Raw genomic sequence first — 20,445 nt, forward strand, 5'->3', positions numbered from 1 at the left:
TTGGCAGATGTCCTTTTTAAAGTAGCTTCGCGTTACTGGTAAATTTATACATACATCGAATTTTTCTATCTTCTGAGCTTCTGTTTCGTATTGTATATTGATTTATTACGATATATCTTTCTTTAAACGCGTTATTGTGTACAAAGATGAAATAGATTAGTTTTAATTCATTTTTACCGTTCACCTGTTTTTTACATGAAATAACATTAAATTGTCAACGGATACTTGTAAAATTTGCTTTTCTCGTTGGGAAACATATAACGACGCGAGTGTAACGCGAGAAAATCTTTTTTCTTCTTTTTCTTTTCGCTTTTTCTCGTTCGTTCAACATTTTTACGACACAACAGTGAGATTTTCTATCCACTTTAATTACATATAGTACCGATTCTTCTTACGATTATGATTACGCTTTCACCGTCGTGGATTCGCTGTGCTGGACATCAGAGCTTTCGAAAATCGCATACAGTAGCGGACAAAAGTTTAAGACGATGATTTGTAAACCGGATTACAAGCATCTTATACGCATATTCTTCTTCTACTCGGTTTGTCGTTTTGGAATAACATAGCTGTATGTTTGAAACAAACAATGTAGTCGGTTACCGCTTAACACTTGTAAACGGTGGACATTAGTTTAAGACGATCTGTGTAAAACCTGAGTGTGAGTACAGTTTTTGAACATTTTTGATTCTGGAATGTCAAAATCATTGTTCGGTGTACCTTTTATTGCTTAAAATTCAACTAAGTAGAAACAGACTATAGGTAAATCAAAGAATTTACTTGAAAACGAAAGGGAAGAAATCGTAAACGCTGTGAAAGCAAAGTAAAACCTTCACCGAAATAGCAAATATAGAGAACAGGTCAGAAACGGCTTGTAAGCAAGCTTGGTATAAATTTTTAAAAGCAAGCATGTATTGAGGTCAACCAAAAACGGAAGACCACGGAAAACAACGCCGAAAATGGATCACCGGAATCATCGATCGAGATAAAGGGATCGTTTTCGTAGTGCAAATAATATCGCTGTGGATATAAACTACAAAAATGATACACAAATTAGTGCTAAAACTGTTAGGAGAAGATTAGAAGACTTTAACCTAAGAGGACGAAAAGCCCAAAAGAAACCACTGCCGAGTTCTAGGAATCGAAAAAGACGACTTGCATTTGCTAAAGCTCGTAAGCATTGGACAAGGGAAGATTGGCAAAATTCAATCGCGTCTCTTCTGACGGGATACGGTACGTTAGACGTCGAGGTGGTGAAAGTTTGAAAACACAGTGCGTTTTAAAAACTTTTAAACACGGTGGTGGAAACGTTGTGGTGTGTGTTTGTGTTTTTTTCGAGGCAGCCCTGGTCCGATATATCGTATCAATGGAATTATACAATGTTGCCTTTGGCACGCAACAATATGAGTGGTAATTTTATTTTTCAAAATGATAATGATCCGAAGCACACGGCTCGGACTGTGAAACAGTTTTTTGAAGAAAAAAATATTACCGTGCTGCCGTGGTCGTCGCAATCACCGGACATTAAATTAATCGAGAATTTGTAGAGCATCATAAAGAAGACAGTACAAGGTTATAAACTGAAAAATTTGAATGAACTTTACTCTACCATTGAAACAACTTGGAGTAATATTACGGTAGATCAATGTAAAAAATTAATAGATTGTACGCCAAGAAGATGCACCGAAGTGATAAGAAACAAGGGATATTGGACAAAATATTATACAGATTTCGTTCCTTTTTTACAACTTAGCTACCGAGCAAAATATCAAAATGAAACTTTTTTTGTAAGTATACAAACAAATGTGTAATTTAATTAGTTAATACGAGAAGTAGAAGACCGTATTTATATTTTTTATTTTTAAAGTAAATCAATTATTTATTTCTTTCATTTCGTCTTAAACTTTTGCCCGCTACTGTATCTGTCGGAATTTTCGCAATATTGCGTTTCACAGTCGTTATCTTTTTGATATGGTCATCCGGTTTCTTCGATACAGTGACTTATACACATGTACAATATGACGGATGAACGTATTGGAACGCGGTCGTCGGAACGCAATAACACTTTTAAACTTTTTAGAGAAATTAGAACGATTAATCGACGCGTAAAAATGTTTTGGCAATCGATCTGAATCGCGAGAAAAAAAGTAAAAGTCAGTTTTTACTTTTGAAGATTTGTTCAAAATGTTCGAGATAAAAAATTTAAATAGCCTATTTAAAATTTGTCTTACGCGTTATTCAGTTGAATCCTTCTAACCCCTCAGAAAAACATTCAAGTCGTCCGATTTAATTTTAAAGCAATTTTTAAGTTATCGTGTTTCGGAGACCGCGTTCGAATACTTTAGCGAGTCCGTTCTACGTACACGGAGGCGCTCTGGTGTGCGCCTGCTTGTTTCCAGAAGTTTCTAATTGCTTATAGCTCTCTCTGTCTCGTTACTAATAATTTCGGGGAAAAAAAAGAAATTTTTTGTTTCCTGCATTCAATTATGTATTCAGTTAATGAAAAATGTGCAAATAAACGGAATTATTGCAATTATATAATTATATAAGAGAAATTGTATAAGCACAACAAAATTCTCATTCTGCGATTATATTCATATAATTATTATATATATATATATATATATATAATAATATTATATATATATAATATTATTATATATATATATAATATTATATAATAATATAATATAATAATAATATATAATATATAATATAATAATATTATATAATAATATAATATAATATAATAATATTATATATATTATATAATAATATAATATTATATAATAATTATTAATATATAATAATATTATATAAAATAATATATATAATAATATATATATATATATATATATATATATATATAATTGAATATGAATATAATTATAAATATAATTTTCTTGTGTTTTAGGTTGACATTTCATAAGCCGAGTTTCGAACGAGTTTGCCTGGCGCGCGACAATCACGTTAGGACGAGTTTTAAGCGATGGCGACCGAAACCAAATCGCATGCTAATGATTCAAAATGGCCGCCATCGACGTACAGTATGTAGAGCAGAGTGGGGGAACAGGGAATGGTGTTAGGAGCCAAAATGGCGTCAAAGTGACGCGCGCAACACTTTGAAAACGATCGACTTTACAACTTTAGACATAACGTTCGAGGCGCTACATTTTCGAATCTTTCGCCTGGAAAGCTATTAAATGGCGAGACAAAAGTCAATAATCTTCTGCCATAAATCAATGAATCAAATTCAACATCGTGTGCTCATTGTCTGATTCGTGGCGACTGAAACAACAAACCGATTTTTCGTATCAAATATCGTGTAATCGCATTGCGACCAAATTGCTTAAAAATTGCAACGAACAAGACGTTTTTTGTCTAGGGCGTGTTTCAAATTGCCATCTCCTGTGACCGCCTCGTTACGTTTTAAGAGCTCTTAGTGCATACCATTACCTTATGGCAGCGGGTGTTCCCTTTTCCGATCAACGTTTACAGCTATCCAAATAAAACCATTTCTCGTTACATCGTTAAAATTTGATATAAAAATCTCTATTTTGGTAAATTTTTGATTACTTTTGTTCGTTATAATACTACTCCTAGTCATAGGAAAAAAGAGAGTTTTATATCAAATTCTAATGTAATAAGGTAATGGTAGGCACTACGACCTCTTAAAACGTAACGAGGCGGTCAAATTGTACGAATTTAATACTAACAGAATTTACAAAAAGTAAGATACAAAAAACACTTGTTAATTTCTCGAAAACAAATGACCATCCACTGAGATCTCAAAAATCTGAAAATTGTACGAATTTAATACTAACAGAATTTACAAAAAGTAAGATACAAAAAATACTTGTTAATTTCTCGAAAACAAATGACCATCCACTGAGATCTCAAAAATCTGAAAATTCTGAGACGATGATGAAATCTTCCCCGTGATTTCACCTGAACACTGTTTTCAGGTGAAAAAAAAGCTACTTTGTAACAGTTGTAATTTTCATGTTTCGCATCGTTATCGGATGAAATTTTCCACGGTGTATATAGGAAATATGTGGAAATCGTTGCACACAAAAAATGGAAGTTTATTTTTAACTAGAAAGCAACCTTTGGCATAGTGTGCCTATATAAAATAAAATAGGCTCGAAATCGTTAGGAAATCGATTTATTGTTGGTGGTGATCATAATGTAAAAGATAACTTGTAGAAATGAAAAACTAAGACATCGCGAGGTAAAGTTTTCGAAGAAATTATACGAAAACTTTCTTTGGATAGAATATTAACCGGTGAAGCAACGTAATGGCCATCGGCGTAAGAAAAATCCCCGGCTTTACTAGATTTTCCGATTATTATTATATAATCATTACATATATACATTCAGTTATAAATTAACCATTATCCATTTGATCATACACGGAATAGGTAGGAATAGATATAGACGAAGCGTCAGTAAGTTTAGCGTTAAACTTACCTTATTAACCTCTCTGCCTCGTCGTTCTTAATCACGTTTCGTGGGGAAAAAATATTTCCTACGGAATCCATATTCCAGTTTTATGACATTATTATGTTTCCGTTTAGATTCCAAATCTGGCTCGTATTTTAATCGAACCTGCCAGTCTAAATATAATTTAAATGTTAATCCACACTTTTGTAATAATTTGCTTGCACTCATTTTTGCTAACTTAATCAAATCCATCTATGAAATCAAGTCGAAGGTATCAACACCTGTGAGTGATGTCGCGTGTCGAATATTCTAGCAGCACTATTCTACGCTTATGCATTCGCTGCGCTCATTGGCCATAGATAACGTGATTGATTATGATTGGTTATTGATATTCTCGATATTATTGGTTGCTACTTTTATAACATTATCTGATTGGACTCTTCGAATATGGTATATGTTTGGTTTTACACAAGCAGGAATTTAAAATCTTTTGCGAAAAGATGATTAGTTTTCTCAAGGATTATTTGCAATATTTGGATATCCAATAGTAATTTGTAATTATTTAGACTTTAAACGAACTAACTATCGAACTAACTATCGAACTAACTATCGAACTAACTATCGATTATCAGTCTCGACAATCGTCAGTTATACTTGAAAATGAAATTGAAACAAAAATCATTGAATTCTTAAATTTAACGAATATTTATTTCTTATAAAATAGTGATCATTTTTACAGTTCATTGTCTAACTAAAACTAAAACGAATAAATTGCACGCTTTATTTTCCACCCCTCACTACTGAATTATAACCTTACTCGTTAAATTATACTTTACTTAATTGAGAAAGCTTGTGTTTGTTACGATCGAATTCAAAATTAATTCATCGACTGTTCGCTTGCTGTTAATAAGATGTACAAGTGGTACCATTATTAATTGCGCCCGTATTTTCCAAATCGCTATAAATATCGCTGGATTTCAATTATTTTATACCTATTTTTTTTTCTTTTTTTTTACGCATATTGCATTTAACGTTACCATCGCTTTCAACACTTGTGTAGCAATTCCACGTATATTCTACGAAAAATGAAATTGAAAAACTTTCTCCAAGTTACTAAACATTTAGTGGTTTAGAATATGAGTCGGAGATGATCGGCAGAGAAAACAAGAGAATAGTATTATCCTCGTGCGTATACAGATAATACTTGGTATAAAGAATATTACAATGGAATGTCGTTGTTGTCAAGATTCTAATGTTACCTTTTTCGTTTAGGTCACTATTTCCTATGGGTCACGATTATAAAAAATAGGACAAGGAGGTTATAACTCAATCAGCAAAAATCCGGGCACGTCAACTGCTACGGAGATGCAAGCATAAATTTCACGAAAAAGAGAGCAAAAAGAGCGACAACTACATTTTTATTCGATAAAAAATTAACGATTCATCGTTGATAAAGGTATTGTTATTAAAAGCTTAAAAATTGTCAAAGAATAATAAGAAAACTATCGAGGGAATGGCAGATGAATTATCAGAGAAATTAAGAAAATAATCAAACGATCCTCCCCGATCCGACCTACTGCAAACGTCAGAATCTCGTTTTTACTTGCAATTTTGCTACAAATATTATTTCCTATCGTCAAATAGGTATATTTTCGACCCATGTTTCTTCGTTGGTTCGGTTTGTTCATCGACGTCGCTTCAAAATTCGATTAGAATTGAAAACTTATATTTGATTAATTTAATTGAAGGATTACGATATTAATATTTGCATAAATAACATATTTTGAAATAGATTTAGATATTGTTTAAATTGATTATTGCAATGAGAATGATATAGTTTATTGTTGAAGATGAAAGAATTAACATTTAATTAATTAATGTTTTAATCAATGATATTTATATCTGCTGAAAGTTATATAAGTGGAATTGTATAAGTAGGTTTTGGTGTAAAGGGTTGGAATTGAAATTTTCCTTTTTACAACCGTTAACAGTAGCAACTGTTTTTCAGCCTTTTCCAATTATGACAGTTTCGATATCAAGAATTTCATTGTAAATTGTAGAGATTAAGAGAAAAAGTTGGAAAAGTGTATATCTATGATGATCGATTAAACAATGCTTACTGCGTAGACTAAGATTTCCGTACATATACGTTAACATGTAATCGCATGCTCACGGTTAGGAATTAGTGGAATTGAGTTTACTTTTCAAAATACAACTACTCGAATAACTATAGTTATTTTGTAGCACAAGAACCCATCGATAGAAACTTGCTACCTGATAAAAATGTTTTCAACATATAATATTCATAATGATAAACAATTGTTATCTATATATACTATATAATATGCCTAAAATTACAGAATTACATATACTTGAGAGAACGTAAGTTTATCGAAGAGGAATGGGAGGAAAAAGTTTGCAACAAATAGTAACGGAGTTTGGCATATCCAAAGAAGGACCAACGAGCTACCAGAAGATACCAGCTAAAATCTTGGAAATTCGATACGAATTCGATGAAATTGTAGGAAAAAGAAAACAGCCGTTCGTCAAGGTCGATAAATTATCAGAGAAGTTAAGAAAAATCCCTTCATTAATGCCAAACAAATAAAGCTTTCATTTTATATATGGCCGGTTTTTACAACAGCTTTTAGAACTCGTATTTAGAGATATAGCTCGTTTGATAATTTATTTAAAATGTTTCATTATCTCTAGTTGAAGATTTTATATTTCGCGATATTACTATGTAATAATTTCGTTAAATCATACATTTTTACCTGACACCTGCATCAACTTTACTCTTCGTTGAATGGACTTTCGACATTTATAAATATATGTTCCATTGTATGTTCCACAGATGCAGAAATTTCCTTTCCATGAAACATTGATCATCGAAACAACTAACAAAGTAACAAAGCTTCTTTATATATACAATGTTAACGTAATCATCATGATCAAAAACATCTTAGTACATGGCATTTAACGATACAAGTGTCGCGTAATTTTTGAGTAATTACACAACTGTTGAGTTTAGTATAGTCTTTATTCTTTAGACTTAGTGTTTTATTACAGAGGTGAATATTGTAACTGAATTGAAATTAGAAATAAAACTGTTTGAACGGACTCGTACCATCAAAGAAGAAAGCTCGGTGTGGGTGTTCCCTTTGGAACTCAGAACGCGGATTCGTTGTCCACACTTTTTGGTGGAAAAGTGAGGGTAACGATCCGCGATGCCCATTGGTAAATGAATTAGGTAGTAAAGACAAGGAGAGCTAGATATGGCTCGTGGGCATCCTTGTTTATGGGAAAAGTCTTATCTTGCTAGACACCCGCTTTCTCCGTATCAGGTAAGAGTCGAGTGCAATAAACATAAACCGAAAATGTTTACGCGAAGAAAACTGAAACTGAACAGATTCGGTTTATGTCGTCTTCTTAGGCCTGCTGCGAGTTAATGGAACAATAGATAGGTCTTGGCGTTCGGACTACGGGGAATTTTACAAGGACCGTCATATCTGGCGTACCACATGGCAAAAAGGAAAGTTGGTTCGTGACACAAGAAACGAATGGATACCTTAGTGCCATTGATACAAAGTATGTTTATGCTTATACGTTTTACATATCTTCTAATCAGTCTTCTTTCAAAAATATTCTACAAATGTCTATAGATGTCCAGATGCTGCAGTTTATTGCCCTTGTAATATCTTAAGATCGACATTACGAGCAAGACAAGCCAGTAACAAGCCATGAATCCTGCAATCATTGTTTTTTGTACAAACTTATCAGCCTCTAGAAAATATTAAAATACGTTATTTAAAGTGAGAAATAGAAGAAAGTGCAATAATACTGCCAACTGATATTTTATTAAAAGGTTCTTATTCAAAGGTAAGCAATTGTTCTTTGATTGCACATTTGCAGTATGTATCGTGAAATTCTTCAAATCTCTACCAATAATCATAAATCGCATAATAACATCTATTTATAATTTGCAGTTTTATCAACAAAATCTCACACAGGACAACCGTTTACCATCCATTTGCGCTATATGGACAACGTGATATATGATTCGTGTTGGATTTATTTTTCACTAAATTACGTGTATGTAATGTACTTTCATATAAGCAGCATTACATTTCTTCGAGGTGTCGCGACTATTCTTATTTTGTGCTAGAAACGAAAGGCCAGGCTGTAACTATGTGGCAACAAATATTTGATTTAGTATCAAGTTTGCAAAGTAAAATAAAATTTATAACGAGCGATTAGGAAGTAGCAGCTGTTAAAACTCTAAATAAATTATTCCATAATGCAAATATACATGACCGCTGATCCCATTATTGTCAGGTTTGTGGTATTATTTCAAGTTATATGTTATCACGTAATTGCGATATGTAATTTGTCATTGAAACATGGAAAGTTAAATTTTCATTATTCGTTCAAACTGTTCTACAAAAGTGATGCGATTTGGGTTTGGACAATACGTCTAATGTTGTTGGTGTAAAATATCTTTTTATTTTGAGGTGGTGTTTGATGTAAGGTGTCCAAGAAATACTCTCGATGTTCAACAATATAATTTATTTAACAATCAACGATCAACAATCCTCGCTTCTCGACTATATTTGCTTCGCTGTTCCGCTTGACCCTTCGTAATTTTTTTTTTTTTTTTTTTTCTTTGGTAGACTATTTACAATCAATTCTCATACAGAATTTTTTTAAGTAAATTATTTTGGCGTAGTACTGTAACTTGGATTATAAAAGTTTATAGTATGTTTCATTCTAGTTGAATCTAATGCTTCGATCTAAGGGTTATTGTCTTTTTAGTCTTTTTAGATCTGATCCGTCGTGTCAAGTAATTGGATAACTAATGGGTTTTATATTATATCTGTTTTTGAACTTGGGTATCTTAAGGTCGCGATGTATTGTTTCGTTGGTAACGTACCAAGGTGCATCTATTAAGGATCTTAGAGTTTTTGATTGGAATCGTTGGAGAATTTTTATGTTGCAATTGCTCGCTGTTCCCCGTAGTTGAATCCCATAGGTCCAAACAGGTTTTAATATGGCTTTATATAGCATTATTTTACTCTGCATGTTTAAGTTGCAGCGTCTGCCGATGAGCCAGTAGAATTTTTTTGTTTTGTTTTCAGTTCTTTGGATTTATCTACAAAGTGCCGCTTCCATGTCATTCTTCTGTCTAGAATCATGCCCAGATATCTGACTGTATCTTTGTTTGGAATTGGAATGTTATTTATGGTCACCTGTGGGCAGGATTGTTTTCGCAGCGTGAAAGTTATACGACTGGATTTGTTTTCATTTATTTTGAAGCGCCATTAGTGGAACCATTCTTCCATAGGGTCGAGACCTTGCTGCAGAGTTGAGGAGGCAATTATCGAGTCTGAGTGGGATGCTAATAAAGCTGTGTCATCAGCAAATGTCGTTATAGTTATCTCTGTTAAGGTTGGTGACTCGGTAGTGTAGATGGTGAACAGCAGAGGTCCGAGGACACTGTCTTGGGGTATGCCAGCTTCTATTGGGAATGTTGCGGTTATAGCGTCTAAGTATTTAATCATCAACAGCCTATTGGTTAGATATGATTTTAGGATAGAGTAGTAGGTGTGTGGTAGAATTTTCTTTAGTTTGAACAAAAGTCCTACATGCCGCACTTTGTCGAACGCCTGCTGAATGTCCAGGAATACCGCAGAGCAGTATTTTTTCTTTTCTAAGTCTTGGCTGATTTTATGAATTGGACGATGAATTTTTAATGATTTTGGTTAGTTTTCTTGTTGCGTTATTTAGCTTACGCTTGTCTTCAGGTGTTCTATGATTTTGCTGTATTCCTCTAAGTCTACGTTTTTCTGTGATTTTTATTATTATGTAATGGGGGTATTCATGTTTATCGACAAAATATTTAGTAGGGGTGGAAGAACGGATCGCATTTACTATGCTGATGTTTAAATATTCCGTGGCTGCTTCTATATCTTCGTTTGTTTTTAGGGATGTTGAGGCTGATGTTGAACGATTGAATCTTCCCTAATGAGCTGCCAGTTTAGGAGTTGATTATGAATAAAGCCATTAAGTTGGTTTTCGATAATTGTTGAGTTAATTGTTGCTATGACGGGTGAATGATCTGAAAAAAATTCCACAGAGTAGTTGATTTCGATGTATCTTGGCGAGATGTTTCTAATTATAAAGAAGTCTAATAAGTTAGGTAGTTTTGTTAGTGTCAGTGGGTCAGTAAATAGGTTCGTTTGTACTGAGGTAGTTAAGGCTGTTGGCGTTTATGGATTTCAAAAGTTTTTTTGTCTCTTACTGTGATAAGTCTGCTACCTCATTGCGTATGTTTAGCGTTATAGTCTCCTCCAGCTATGAATCTATTGCCCAGGTCTTCGAGGAATTTATCGAAGTTTTCTGTGGAAATAGAATGTCTAGGAGGACAATATACTGCTGATGCGGTGATTGGACCATGCCAATCGTCTATCGCTACGTTTGTGGCTTGGAGGTAGTCCTTCTGGAATGATGGAAGCTCATAGTGTTATATGCTGATCTGTTTTTTTTTTTTTTTTTTTTTTATAGTTTATTTTGGTTTTTACAATTTGTCCTGAAGGACATTTGGTAAAGTGTTATATCTCATTGGTAATCATTGGTAATCAAAAAATAAAATAAAAATAAATATAGCATGTGGGTGGCTACCCCCAGCGGGGTGCCAACTTCGTGTTTTCTAAGTTATATCTTTTATGAGGTCTATTGGATGTCTCCTTTTTAGTCTTCTTGCGATGTTTGTTATGTTGTTCGTTTCCGCTGCCAGCTGGTTCGGGTGTGTTTCTATTCTTTCTCTGTATCTTTTTGCGAGTCTGGTAATCTCCTCCATGACCGTTGGTATTCCCAGGTATTTCAGTATGTCCTCGTTTCTAACGTACCACGGGGCGTTTACTATTGTTCTAAGGATTTTGGCTTGCATTGTTTCGATTTTGTTTATATGGCTCATTGCTACTGTTCCCCATAGTGGAATTCCGTATGTCCAGATTGGTTTTATGATTATTTTGTATATTTTTAGTTTGTTTTCTGTGCTTAGTTTGAATATTCGGCTTGTTAACCAATGCATTTGTCTCCTTGCTGTCTGTATTTTATCTATTATTGATTTGATATGCTGTTTCCATGTGAAATGTGTATCTATGTGAAGTCCAAGGTATTTGACTTGCCTTGTTTGTGTTATCTGCGTGCCGTTCAGGAAGATGTTTGGTGTTATATGTTTTCTCAGTGTGAATGTGATGTGGTTGCATTTGTTAGGGTTAGCTTTAATTTGTTTGTCTTGTAGCCACTTTTCTATTTTTGTGATGTGTTTTTGTAGTATTGTGGCTGCTGTTACAGGTTTAGTGTGCCTGACTAGTACGGCTGTGTCGTCCGTGAATGTCGATATTTTGCTATTGGTAGTTGTTGGTATGTTGGCCGTGTATAGTGTGTATAATATGGGTCCTAGGACGCTTTCTTGCGGAACCCCTGCTTTGATGTCTTTGACTTCGGATGATTGATTTTTATTGTGAAGGTTCTGTTGCTTATGTACGATTTTATTAGTTGGTACATTTGTTCCGGGAATTGTTTCTTGATTGTTTGTAGTAGGTTTTCGTTGCTTATTTTGTCGAATGCTTTCTCTATGTCCATGAATAGGGCTGTACAATGTTGTTTGTTTTCTATTGTGTGTATTACTTAATTTTTTCTATGGTGGAGTGTTTGTTTCTGAATTCAAATTGATGGTCCGGTATTAATTTTTCCTCCTCTATTATTGGTTTTAGTTGGGCGTATATTACTTTTTCTAGTATTTTGGAGAACACGGGAAGTAGTGATATTGGTCTGTAAGATGTTGTTTCATGCGGGTCTTTGCCTGGTTTGCGTAACATTATGATCTCTGCCTGTTTCCATAATTCAGGATAGTATTGGATTCTTAGTATTGCATTGAATATTATAGTGATTAGTCGTATCAATTTTGGAGGGAGGTTTTTCAAGATTTTCCCATTGATTAGATCGATTGCTGGTGCTTTGTTGTTTTTTGTTTTTTTCGATTATGTTTCTAATTTCTTGTGCTGTTGTTTTAGGTATGGTGTATTGCTTGTCAGTTGCTATTATTGATGTTATGTGGTGTAAATGTGTTGCATAGGTGGTTGGAAAATTCTTCGGCTTGCTCTTCGTTGCTTCTTGCCCATGTGTTGTCTGCTTTTCTGATTGCTGGGACTAGTTTTATAGTCTTCTTTATTATTTTTTTTTGACTTTCCATAGTGAGTAGTTGTAGTTCTCGTGTGCAGATAGTGACTCTATGAACTTTGTGAACTCGTTGTTGTTGTGCTCTTTTATTTTGTTTTTTATTTCCTTTGCGAGTTTGTTTAGGTATTTTTTGTTTTCTTTTGTTCTATGTTTTTGCCATTTTGTTTTCGCTTTTCTTTTTTCTCTAATTTTTTCGAGGATGTCTGGCGGAATTATTTTTGTTTGTCTAATGGTTGATTCAGATATAGTGGTTGCCCATGCTGCTTTTTGTATAGTTTCTGTAAATGTTGTTACTGCTTGTTCGATGTGTTCGATGTGTTTTCAATGGGATATTGCAGTTGATTTTGCTCTCGATTATTTCTGTGAAGGTTTGCCAATTGGTGGATTTGTTGTATAGTGTCTCTGGGTTATTGTAGAGTATTGGCTTGTTTCTGTATGTTATTATTATGGGTGTATGGTCGGAGCTAAGCTCGAGGCTGGGTGCTATATTTATTTTATTTCCATTTAGTTCCTTTGTGACTGCAAAGTCGAGTAGGTCAGGGATTTTGCTCAGGTCTGTCGGCCAGTATGTCGGTCTTCCTGTGGATAATATATTGAGGTTGTTTTTCCTGATGTGTTTTTCCAGGATTCTGCCTCGAGGTGTAGTGATTTTTTTTTTTTTTTTTTTTTTTTTCTAAGTTATATCTTTTATGAGGTCTATGGGGTGTTTCCTTTTTAGTCTTCTTGCGATGTTTGTTGTGTTGCACGTTTCAGCTGCCAGATGGTTCGGGTGTGTTTCTATTCTTGTTCTGTATCTTGTTGCGAATCTGGTAATCTCCTCCTTGACCGTTGGTATTCCGAGGTCTTTCCTTATGTCCTCGTTTCTAACGTACCACGGGGCGTTTACCATTGTTCTAAGGATTTTGGCTTGGATTGTTTCTATTTTGTTTATATGGCTCATTGCTGCTGTTCCCCATAGTGGAATTCCGTATGTCCAGATTGGCTTTATGATTATTTTGTATATTTTCAGTTTGTTTTCTGTGCTTAGTTTGGATTTTCGGCTTGTTAACCAATGCATTTGTCTCCTTGCTGTCTGTATTTTATCTATTATTGATTTGATATGCTGTTTCCATGTGAAATGTGTATCTATGTGAAGTCCAAGGTATTTGACTTGCCTTGTTTGTGTTATCTGCGTGCCGTTCAGGAAGATGTTTGGTGTTATATGTTTTCTCAGTGTGAATGTGATGTGGTTGCATTTGTTAGGGTTAGCTTTAATTTGTTTGTCTTGTAGCCACTTTTCTATTTTTGTGATGTGTTTTTGTAGTATTGTGGCTGCTGTTACAGGTTTAGTGTGCCTGACTAGTACGGCTGTGTCGTCCGTGAATGTCGATATTTTGCTATTGGTAGTTGTTGGTATGTTGGCCGTGTATAGTGTGTATAATATGGGTCCTAGGACGCTTTCTTGCGGAACCCCTGCTTTGATGTCTTTGACTTCGGATGATTGATTTTTATTGTGAAGGTTCTGTTGCTTATGTACGATTTTATTAGTTGGTACATTTGTTCCGGGAATTGTTTCTTGATTGTTTGTAGTAGGTTTTCGTTGCTTATTTTGTCGAATGCTTTCTCTATGTCCATGAATAGGGCTGTACAATGTTGTTTGTTTTCTATTGTGTGTATTACTTAATTTTTTCTATGGTGGAGTGTTTGTTTCTGAATTCAAATTGATGGTCCGGTATTAATTTTTCCTCCTCTATTATTGGTTTTAGTTGGGCGTATATTACTTTTTCTAGTATTTTGGAGAACACGGGAAGTAGTGATATTGGTCTGTAAGATGTTGTTTCATGCGGGTCTTTGCCTGGTTTGCGTAACATTATGATCTCTGCCTGTTTCCATAATTCAGGATAGTATTGGATTCTTAGTATTGCATTGAATATTATAGTGATTAGTCGTATCAATTTTGGAGGGAGGTTTTTCAAGATTTTCCCATTGATTAGATCGATTGCTGGTGCTTTGTTGTTTTTTGTTTTTTTCGATTATGTTTCTAATTTCTTGTGCTGTTGTTTTAGGTATGGTGTATTGCTTGTCAGTTGCTATTATTGATGTTATGTGGTGTAAATGTGTTGCATAGGTGGTTGGAAAATTCTTCGGCTTGCTCTTCGTTGCTTCTTGCCCATGTGTTGTCTGCTTTTCTGATTGCTGGGACTAGTTTTATAGTCTTCTTTATTATTTTTTTTTGACTTTCCATAGTGAGTAGTTGTAGTTCTCGTGTGCAGATAGTGACTCTATGAACTTTGTGAACTCGTTGTTGTTGTGCTCTTTTATTTTGTTTTTTATTTCCTTTGCGAGTTTGTTTAGGTATTTTTTGTTTTCTTTTGTTCTATGTTTTTGCCATTTTGTTTTCGCTTTTCTTTTTTCTCTAATTTTTTCGAGGATGTCTGGCGGAATTATTTTTGTTTGTCTAATGGTTGATTCAGATATAGTGGTTGCCCATGCTGCTTTTTGTATAGTTTCTGTAAATGTTGTTACTGCTTGTTCGATGTGTTCGATGTGTTTTCAATGGGATATTGCAGTTGATTTTGCTCTCGATTATTTCTGTGAAGGTTTGCCAATTGGTGGATTTGTTGTATAGTGTCTCTGGGTTATTGTAGAGTATTGGCTTGTTTCTGTATGTTATTATTATGGGTGTATGGTCGGAGCTAAGCTCGAGGCTGGGTGCTATATTTATTTTATTTCCATTTAGTTCCTTTGTGACTGCAAAGTCGAGTAGGTCAGGGATTTTGCTCAGGTCTGTCGGCCAGTATGTCGGTCTTCCTGTGGATAATATATTGAGGTTGTTTTTCCTGATGTGTTTTTCCAGGATTCTGCCTCGAGGTGTAGTGATTCTTTTTTTTTTTTTTTTTTTTTTCTAAGTTATATCTTTTATGAGGTCTATGGGGTGTTTCCTTTTTAGTCTTCTTGCGATGTTTGTTGTGTTGCACGTTTCAGCTGCCAGATGGTTCGGGTGTGTTTCTATTCTTGTTCTGTATCTTGTTGCGAATCTGGTAATCTCCTCCTTGACCGTTGGTATTCCGAGGTCTTTCCTTATGTCCTCGTTTCTAACGTACCACGGGGCGTTTACCATTGTTCTAAGGATTTTGGCTTGGATTGTTTCTATTTTGTTTATATGGCTCATTGCTGCTGTTCCCCATAGTGGAATTCCGTATGTCCAGATTGGCTTTATGATTATTTTGTATATTTTCAGTTTGTTTTCTGTGCTTAGTTTGGATTTTCGGCTTGTTAACCAATGCATTTGTCTCCTTGCTGTCTGTATTTTATCTATTATTGATTTGATATGCTGTTTCCATGTGAAATGTGTATCTATGTGAAGTCCAAGGTATTTGACTTGCCTTGTTTGTGTTATCTGCGTGCCGTTCAGGAAGATGTTTGGTGTTATATGTTTTCTCAGTGTGAATGTGATGTGGTTGCATTTGTTAGGGTTAGCTTTAATTTGTTTGTCTTGTAGCCACTTTTCTATTTTTGTGATGTGTTTTTGTAGTATTGTGGCTGCTGTTACAGGTTTAGTGTGCCTGACTAGTACGGCTGTGTCGTCCGTGAATGTCGATATTTTGCTATTGGTAGTTGTTGGTATGTTGGCCGTGTATAGTGTGTATAATATGGGTCCTAGGACGCTTTCTTGCGGAACCCCTGCTTTGATGTCTTTGACTTCGGATGATTGATTTTTATTGTGAAGGTTCTGTTGCTTATGTACGATTTTATTAGTTGGTACATTTGTTCCGGGAATTGTTTCTTGATTGTTTGTAGTAGGTTTTCGTTGCTTATTTTGTCGAATGCTTTCTCTATGTCCATGAATAGGGCTGTACAATGTTGTTTGTTTTCTATTGTGTGTATTACTTAATTTTTTCTATGGTGGAGTGTTTGTTTCTGAATTCAAATTGATGGTCCGGTATTAATTTTTCCTCCTCTATTATTGGTTTTAGTTGGGCGTATATTACTTTTTCTAGTATTTTGGAGAACACGGGAAGTAGTGATATTGGTCTGTAAGATGTTGTTTCATGCGGGTCTTTGCCTGGTTTGCGTAACATTATGATCTCTGCCTGTTTCCATAATTCAGGATAGTATTGGATTCTTAGTATTGCATTGAATATTATAGTGATTAGTCGTATCAATTTTGGAGGGAGGTTTTTCAAGATTTTCCCATTGATTAGATCGATTGCTGGTGCTTTGTTGTTTTTTGTTTTTTTCGATTATGTTTCTAATTTCTTGTGCTGTTGTTTTAGGTATGGTGTATTGCTTGTCAGTTGCTATTATTGATGTTATGTGGTGTAAATGTGTTGCATAGGTGGTTGGAAAATTCTTCGGCTTGCTCTTCGTTGCTTCTTGCCCATGTGTTGTCTGCTTTTCTGATTGCTGGGACTAGTTTTATAGTCTTCTTTATTATTTTTTTTTGACTTTCCATAGTGAGTAGTTGTAGTTCTCGTGTGCAGATAGTGACTCTATGAACTTTGTGAACTCGTTGTTGTTGTGCTCTTTTATTTTGTTTTTTATTTCCTTTGCGAGTTTGTTTAGGTATTTTTTGTTTTCTTTTGTTCTATGTTTTTGCCATTTTGTTTTCGCTTTTCTTTTTTCTCTAATTTTTTCGAGGATGTCTGGCGGAATTATTTTTGTTTGTCTAATGGTTGATTCAGATATAGTGGTTGCCCATGCTGCTTTTTGTATAGTTTCTGTAAATGTTGTTACTGCTTGTTCGATGTGTTCGATGTGTTTTCAATGGGATATTGCAGTTGATTTTGCTCTCGATTATTTCTGTGAAGGTTTGCCAATTGGTGGATTTGTTGTATAGTGTCTCTGGGTTATTGTAGAGTATTGGCTTGTTTCTGTATGTTATTATTATGGGTGTATGGTCGGAGCTAAGCTCGAGGCTGGGTGCTATATTTATTTTATTTCCATTTAGTTCCTTTGTGACTGCAAAGTCGAGTAGGTCAGGGATTTTGCTCAGGTCTGTCGGCCAGTATGTCGGTCTTCCTGTGGATAATATATTGAGGTTGTTTTTCCTGATGTGTTTTTCCAGGATTCTGCCTCGAGGTGTAGTGATTTTTTTTTTTTTTTTTTTTTTTTTCTAAGTTATATCTTTTATGAGGTCTATGGGGTGTTTCCTTTTTAGTCTTCTTGCGATGTTTGTTGTGTTGCACGTTTCAGCTGCCAGATGGTTCGGGTGTGTTTCTATTCTTGTTCTGTATCTTGTTGCGAATCTGGTAATCTCCTCCTTGACCGTTGGTATTCCGAGGTCTTTCCTTATGTCCTCGTTTCTAACGTACCACGGGGCGTTTACCATTGTTCTAAGGATTTTGGCTTGGATTGTTTCTATTTTGTTTATATGGCTCATTGCTGCTGTTCCCCATAGTGGAATTCCGTATGTCCAGATTGGCTTTATGATTATTTTGTATATTTTCAGTTTGTTTTCTGTGCTTAGTTTGGATTTTCGGCTTGTTAGCCAGTGCATTTGTCTCCTTGCTATCTGTATCTTGTCTATTATTGATTTGATGTGCTGTTTCCATGTGAAGTGTGTATCTATGTGAAGTCCAAGGTATTTGACTTGCCTTGTTTGTGTTATTTGCGTGCCGTTCAGGAAGATGTTTGGTGTTATCTGTTTTCTCAATGTGAATGTAATGTGGTTGCATTTGTTAGGGTTAGCTTTGATTTGTTTGTCCTGTAGCCACTTTTCTATTTTTGTGATGTGCTCTTGTAGTATTGTGGCTGCTGTTACAGGGTTAGTGTGCCTGACTAGCACGGCTGTGTCGTCCGCGAATGTCAGTATTTTGCTATTGGTAGTTGTTGGAATGTTGGCCGTGTATAGTGTGTATAGTATGGGTCCTAGGACGCTTCCTTGTGGAACACCTGCTTTGATGTCTTTTGCTTCGGAGTGTGCGTCCTTGATTTTTACTGTGAAGGTTCTGTTGCTTATGTATGATTTTATTAGTTGGTATATTTTTTCCGGGAATTGTTTCTTGATTGTTTGTATTAGGCTTTCGTGGTTTATTTTGTCGAAAGCTTTCTCTATGTCCATGAATAGGGCTGTACAATATTGTTTGTTTTCTATTGTGTGTATTATTTCGTTGACAAGCCTGTGCATTTGTTCTATGGTGGAGTGTTTATTTCTGAATCCAAATTGATGGTCTGGTATTAGTTTTTCCTTCTCTATTATTGGTTTTAGTCGGGCGTATATTACTTTTTCTAGTATTTTGGAGAGCACGGGGAGTAGTGATATTGGTCTGTAGGATGTTGCTTCATGTGGGTCTTTGCCTGGTTTGGGTAACATTATGATTTGTGCCTGTTTCCATAATGCAGGATAATTTTGTATTCTTAGTATTGCATTGAATATTATTGTAATTAACCGTATCGCTTTTGGAGGGAGGTTTTTCAATATTTTGCCATTGATTAGATCGATTCCTGGTGCTTTGTTGTTTTTTGTTTTTTTCGATTATGTTTCTTATTTCTTGTGCTGTTGTTTTGGGTATGGTGTATTGCTTGTCGATTGCAGTGCTAGTGGCTATCGCGTCGTCGTCCGTATGGCTATTGTGGTTGCTGTTATTGATGTTGTGTGGTGTAAATGTGTTGCATAGGTGGATGGAAAATTCTTCGGCTTGCTCTTCGTTGCTTCTTGCCCATGTGTTGTCTGCTTTTCCGATTGCTGGGGCTGGTTTTATCGCCTTCTTTATTTTTTTTGTGGCTTTCCATAGTGAGTGGTTGTAGTTCTCATGTGCAGACAGTGACTCTATGAAGTTCGTGAATTCGTTGTTGTTGTGCTCTTTTATTTCGTTTTTTATTTCCTTTGCGAGTTTGTTTAGGTGTTTTTTGTTTTCTTTTGTTCTATGTTTTTGCCATTTTGCTTTCGCTTTTCTTTTATCTCTAATTTTTTCGAGGATGTATGATGGGATTTGTTTTGTTTGTCTAGTGGTAGTTGCTGGTTTTGTGGTTGCCCGTGCTGCCTCTTGTATAGTTTTTGTAAGTGTTGTTACAGCTTGTTCGATGTGTTGGGGCGTTTTCAGTGGGATGTTGCAGTTGATTTTGCTTTCAATTATTTCTTTATAGGTTTGCCAATTAGTGGATTTGTTGCATAGCGTCTCTGAGTTGTTGTAGAGTATTGGCTTGTTTCTGTATGTTATTATTATGGGTGTATGGTCGGAGCTAAGCTCGAGGCTGGATGCTATATTTATTTTATTTCCGTTTAATCCCTTTGTGACTGCAAAGTCGAGTAGGTCAGGGATTTTGCTCAGGTCTGTCGGCCAGTATGTCGGTCTTCCTGTGGATAATATATTGAGATTGTTTTTCCTGATGTGTTTTTCCAGGGTTCTGCCTCGAGGTGTAGTGATTCTTGATCCCCATGTTGTGTGCTTTGAGTTGTAGTCTCCTGCTGCGATAAACTTGTCGCCTAGTTGTTGGAAGTATTCTTCCCACATTTGTGTTGTAATTTTGTGTCGCGGTGGTGCATATACTGCTGACAGCTGTAGACGGTTGCTGCTAGTTTGTACGGTAACGGTAGTTGCTTGTATGTGTTCTTTACTAACTTGGCTGTGTAGGTGGTGTTTAATGTCGTTTCTTATTATCACTGCGGTTCCTCCGTGTGCTTTTCCTGAGGGGTGCTTGGTATCGTATATGGTATAGTGCGGTATTTTTGTGTAGCTTTTTGTTGTGAAATGCGTCTCCGATACGAGTAGTATGTCTATGTTGTTGTGGTATAGGAATGCTTTGGTTTCAATGGCCCTTTGTTGTAGACCGTTAGAG

General features: G+C 35.3%; 1 long non-coding RNA gene across 7 annotated transcripts in view; it reads left to right on the top strand.

Annotated features, from left to right (window-relative positions):
- LOC132911168 (uncharacterized) overlaps positions 1 to 20,445 on the top strand; it is a 27,873-nt gene continuing 7,428 nt past the window's right edge. For 2 of the 7 annotated variants that reach the window (XR_009658927.1, XR_009658930.1), the window contains exons 1-8: positions 1 to 1,784; positions 2,912 to 5,625; positions 5,713 to 5,896; positions 6,801 to 6,991; positions 7,295 to 7,784; positions 7,874 to 8,028; positions 8,103 to 8,319; positions 8,427 to 8,532. This is a non-coding gene — a long non-coding RNA (uncharacterized LOC132911168). Of the gene's footprint in view, positions 1,785 to 2,911; positions 5,626 to 5,712; positions 5,897 to 6,800; positions 6,992 to 7,294; positions 7,785 to 7,873; positions 8,029 to 8,102; positions 8,320 to 8,426; positions 8,994 to 20,445 lie in introns of those variants that run through there. The other 5 variants (XR_009658931.1, XR_009658929.1, XR_009658933.1 and 2 more) reach the window with 5 other exon arrangements.

Source organism: Bombus pascuorum, chromosome 10 (assembly GCF_905332965.1).
Source record: "Bombus pascuorum chromosome 10, iyBomPasc1.1, whole genome shotgun sequence".
NCBI lineage: Eukaryota > Metazoa > Arthropoda > Insecta > Hymenoptera > Apidae > Bombus > Bombus pascuorum.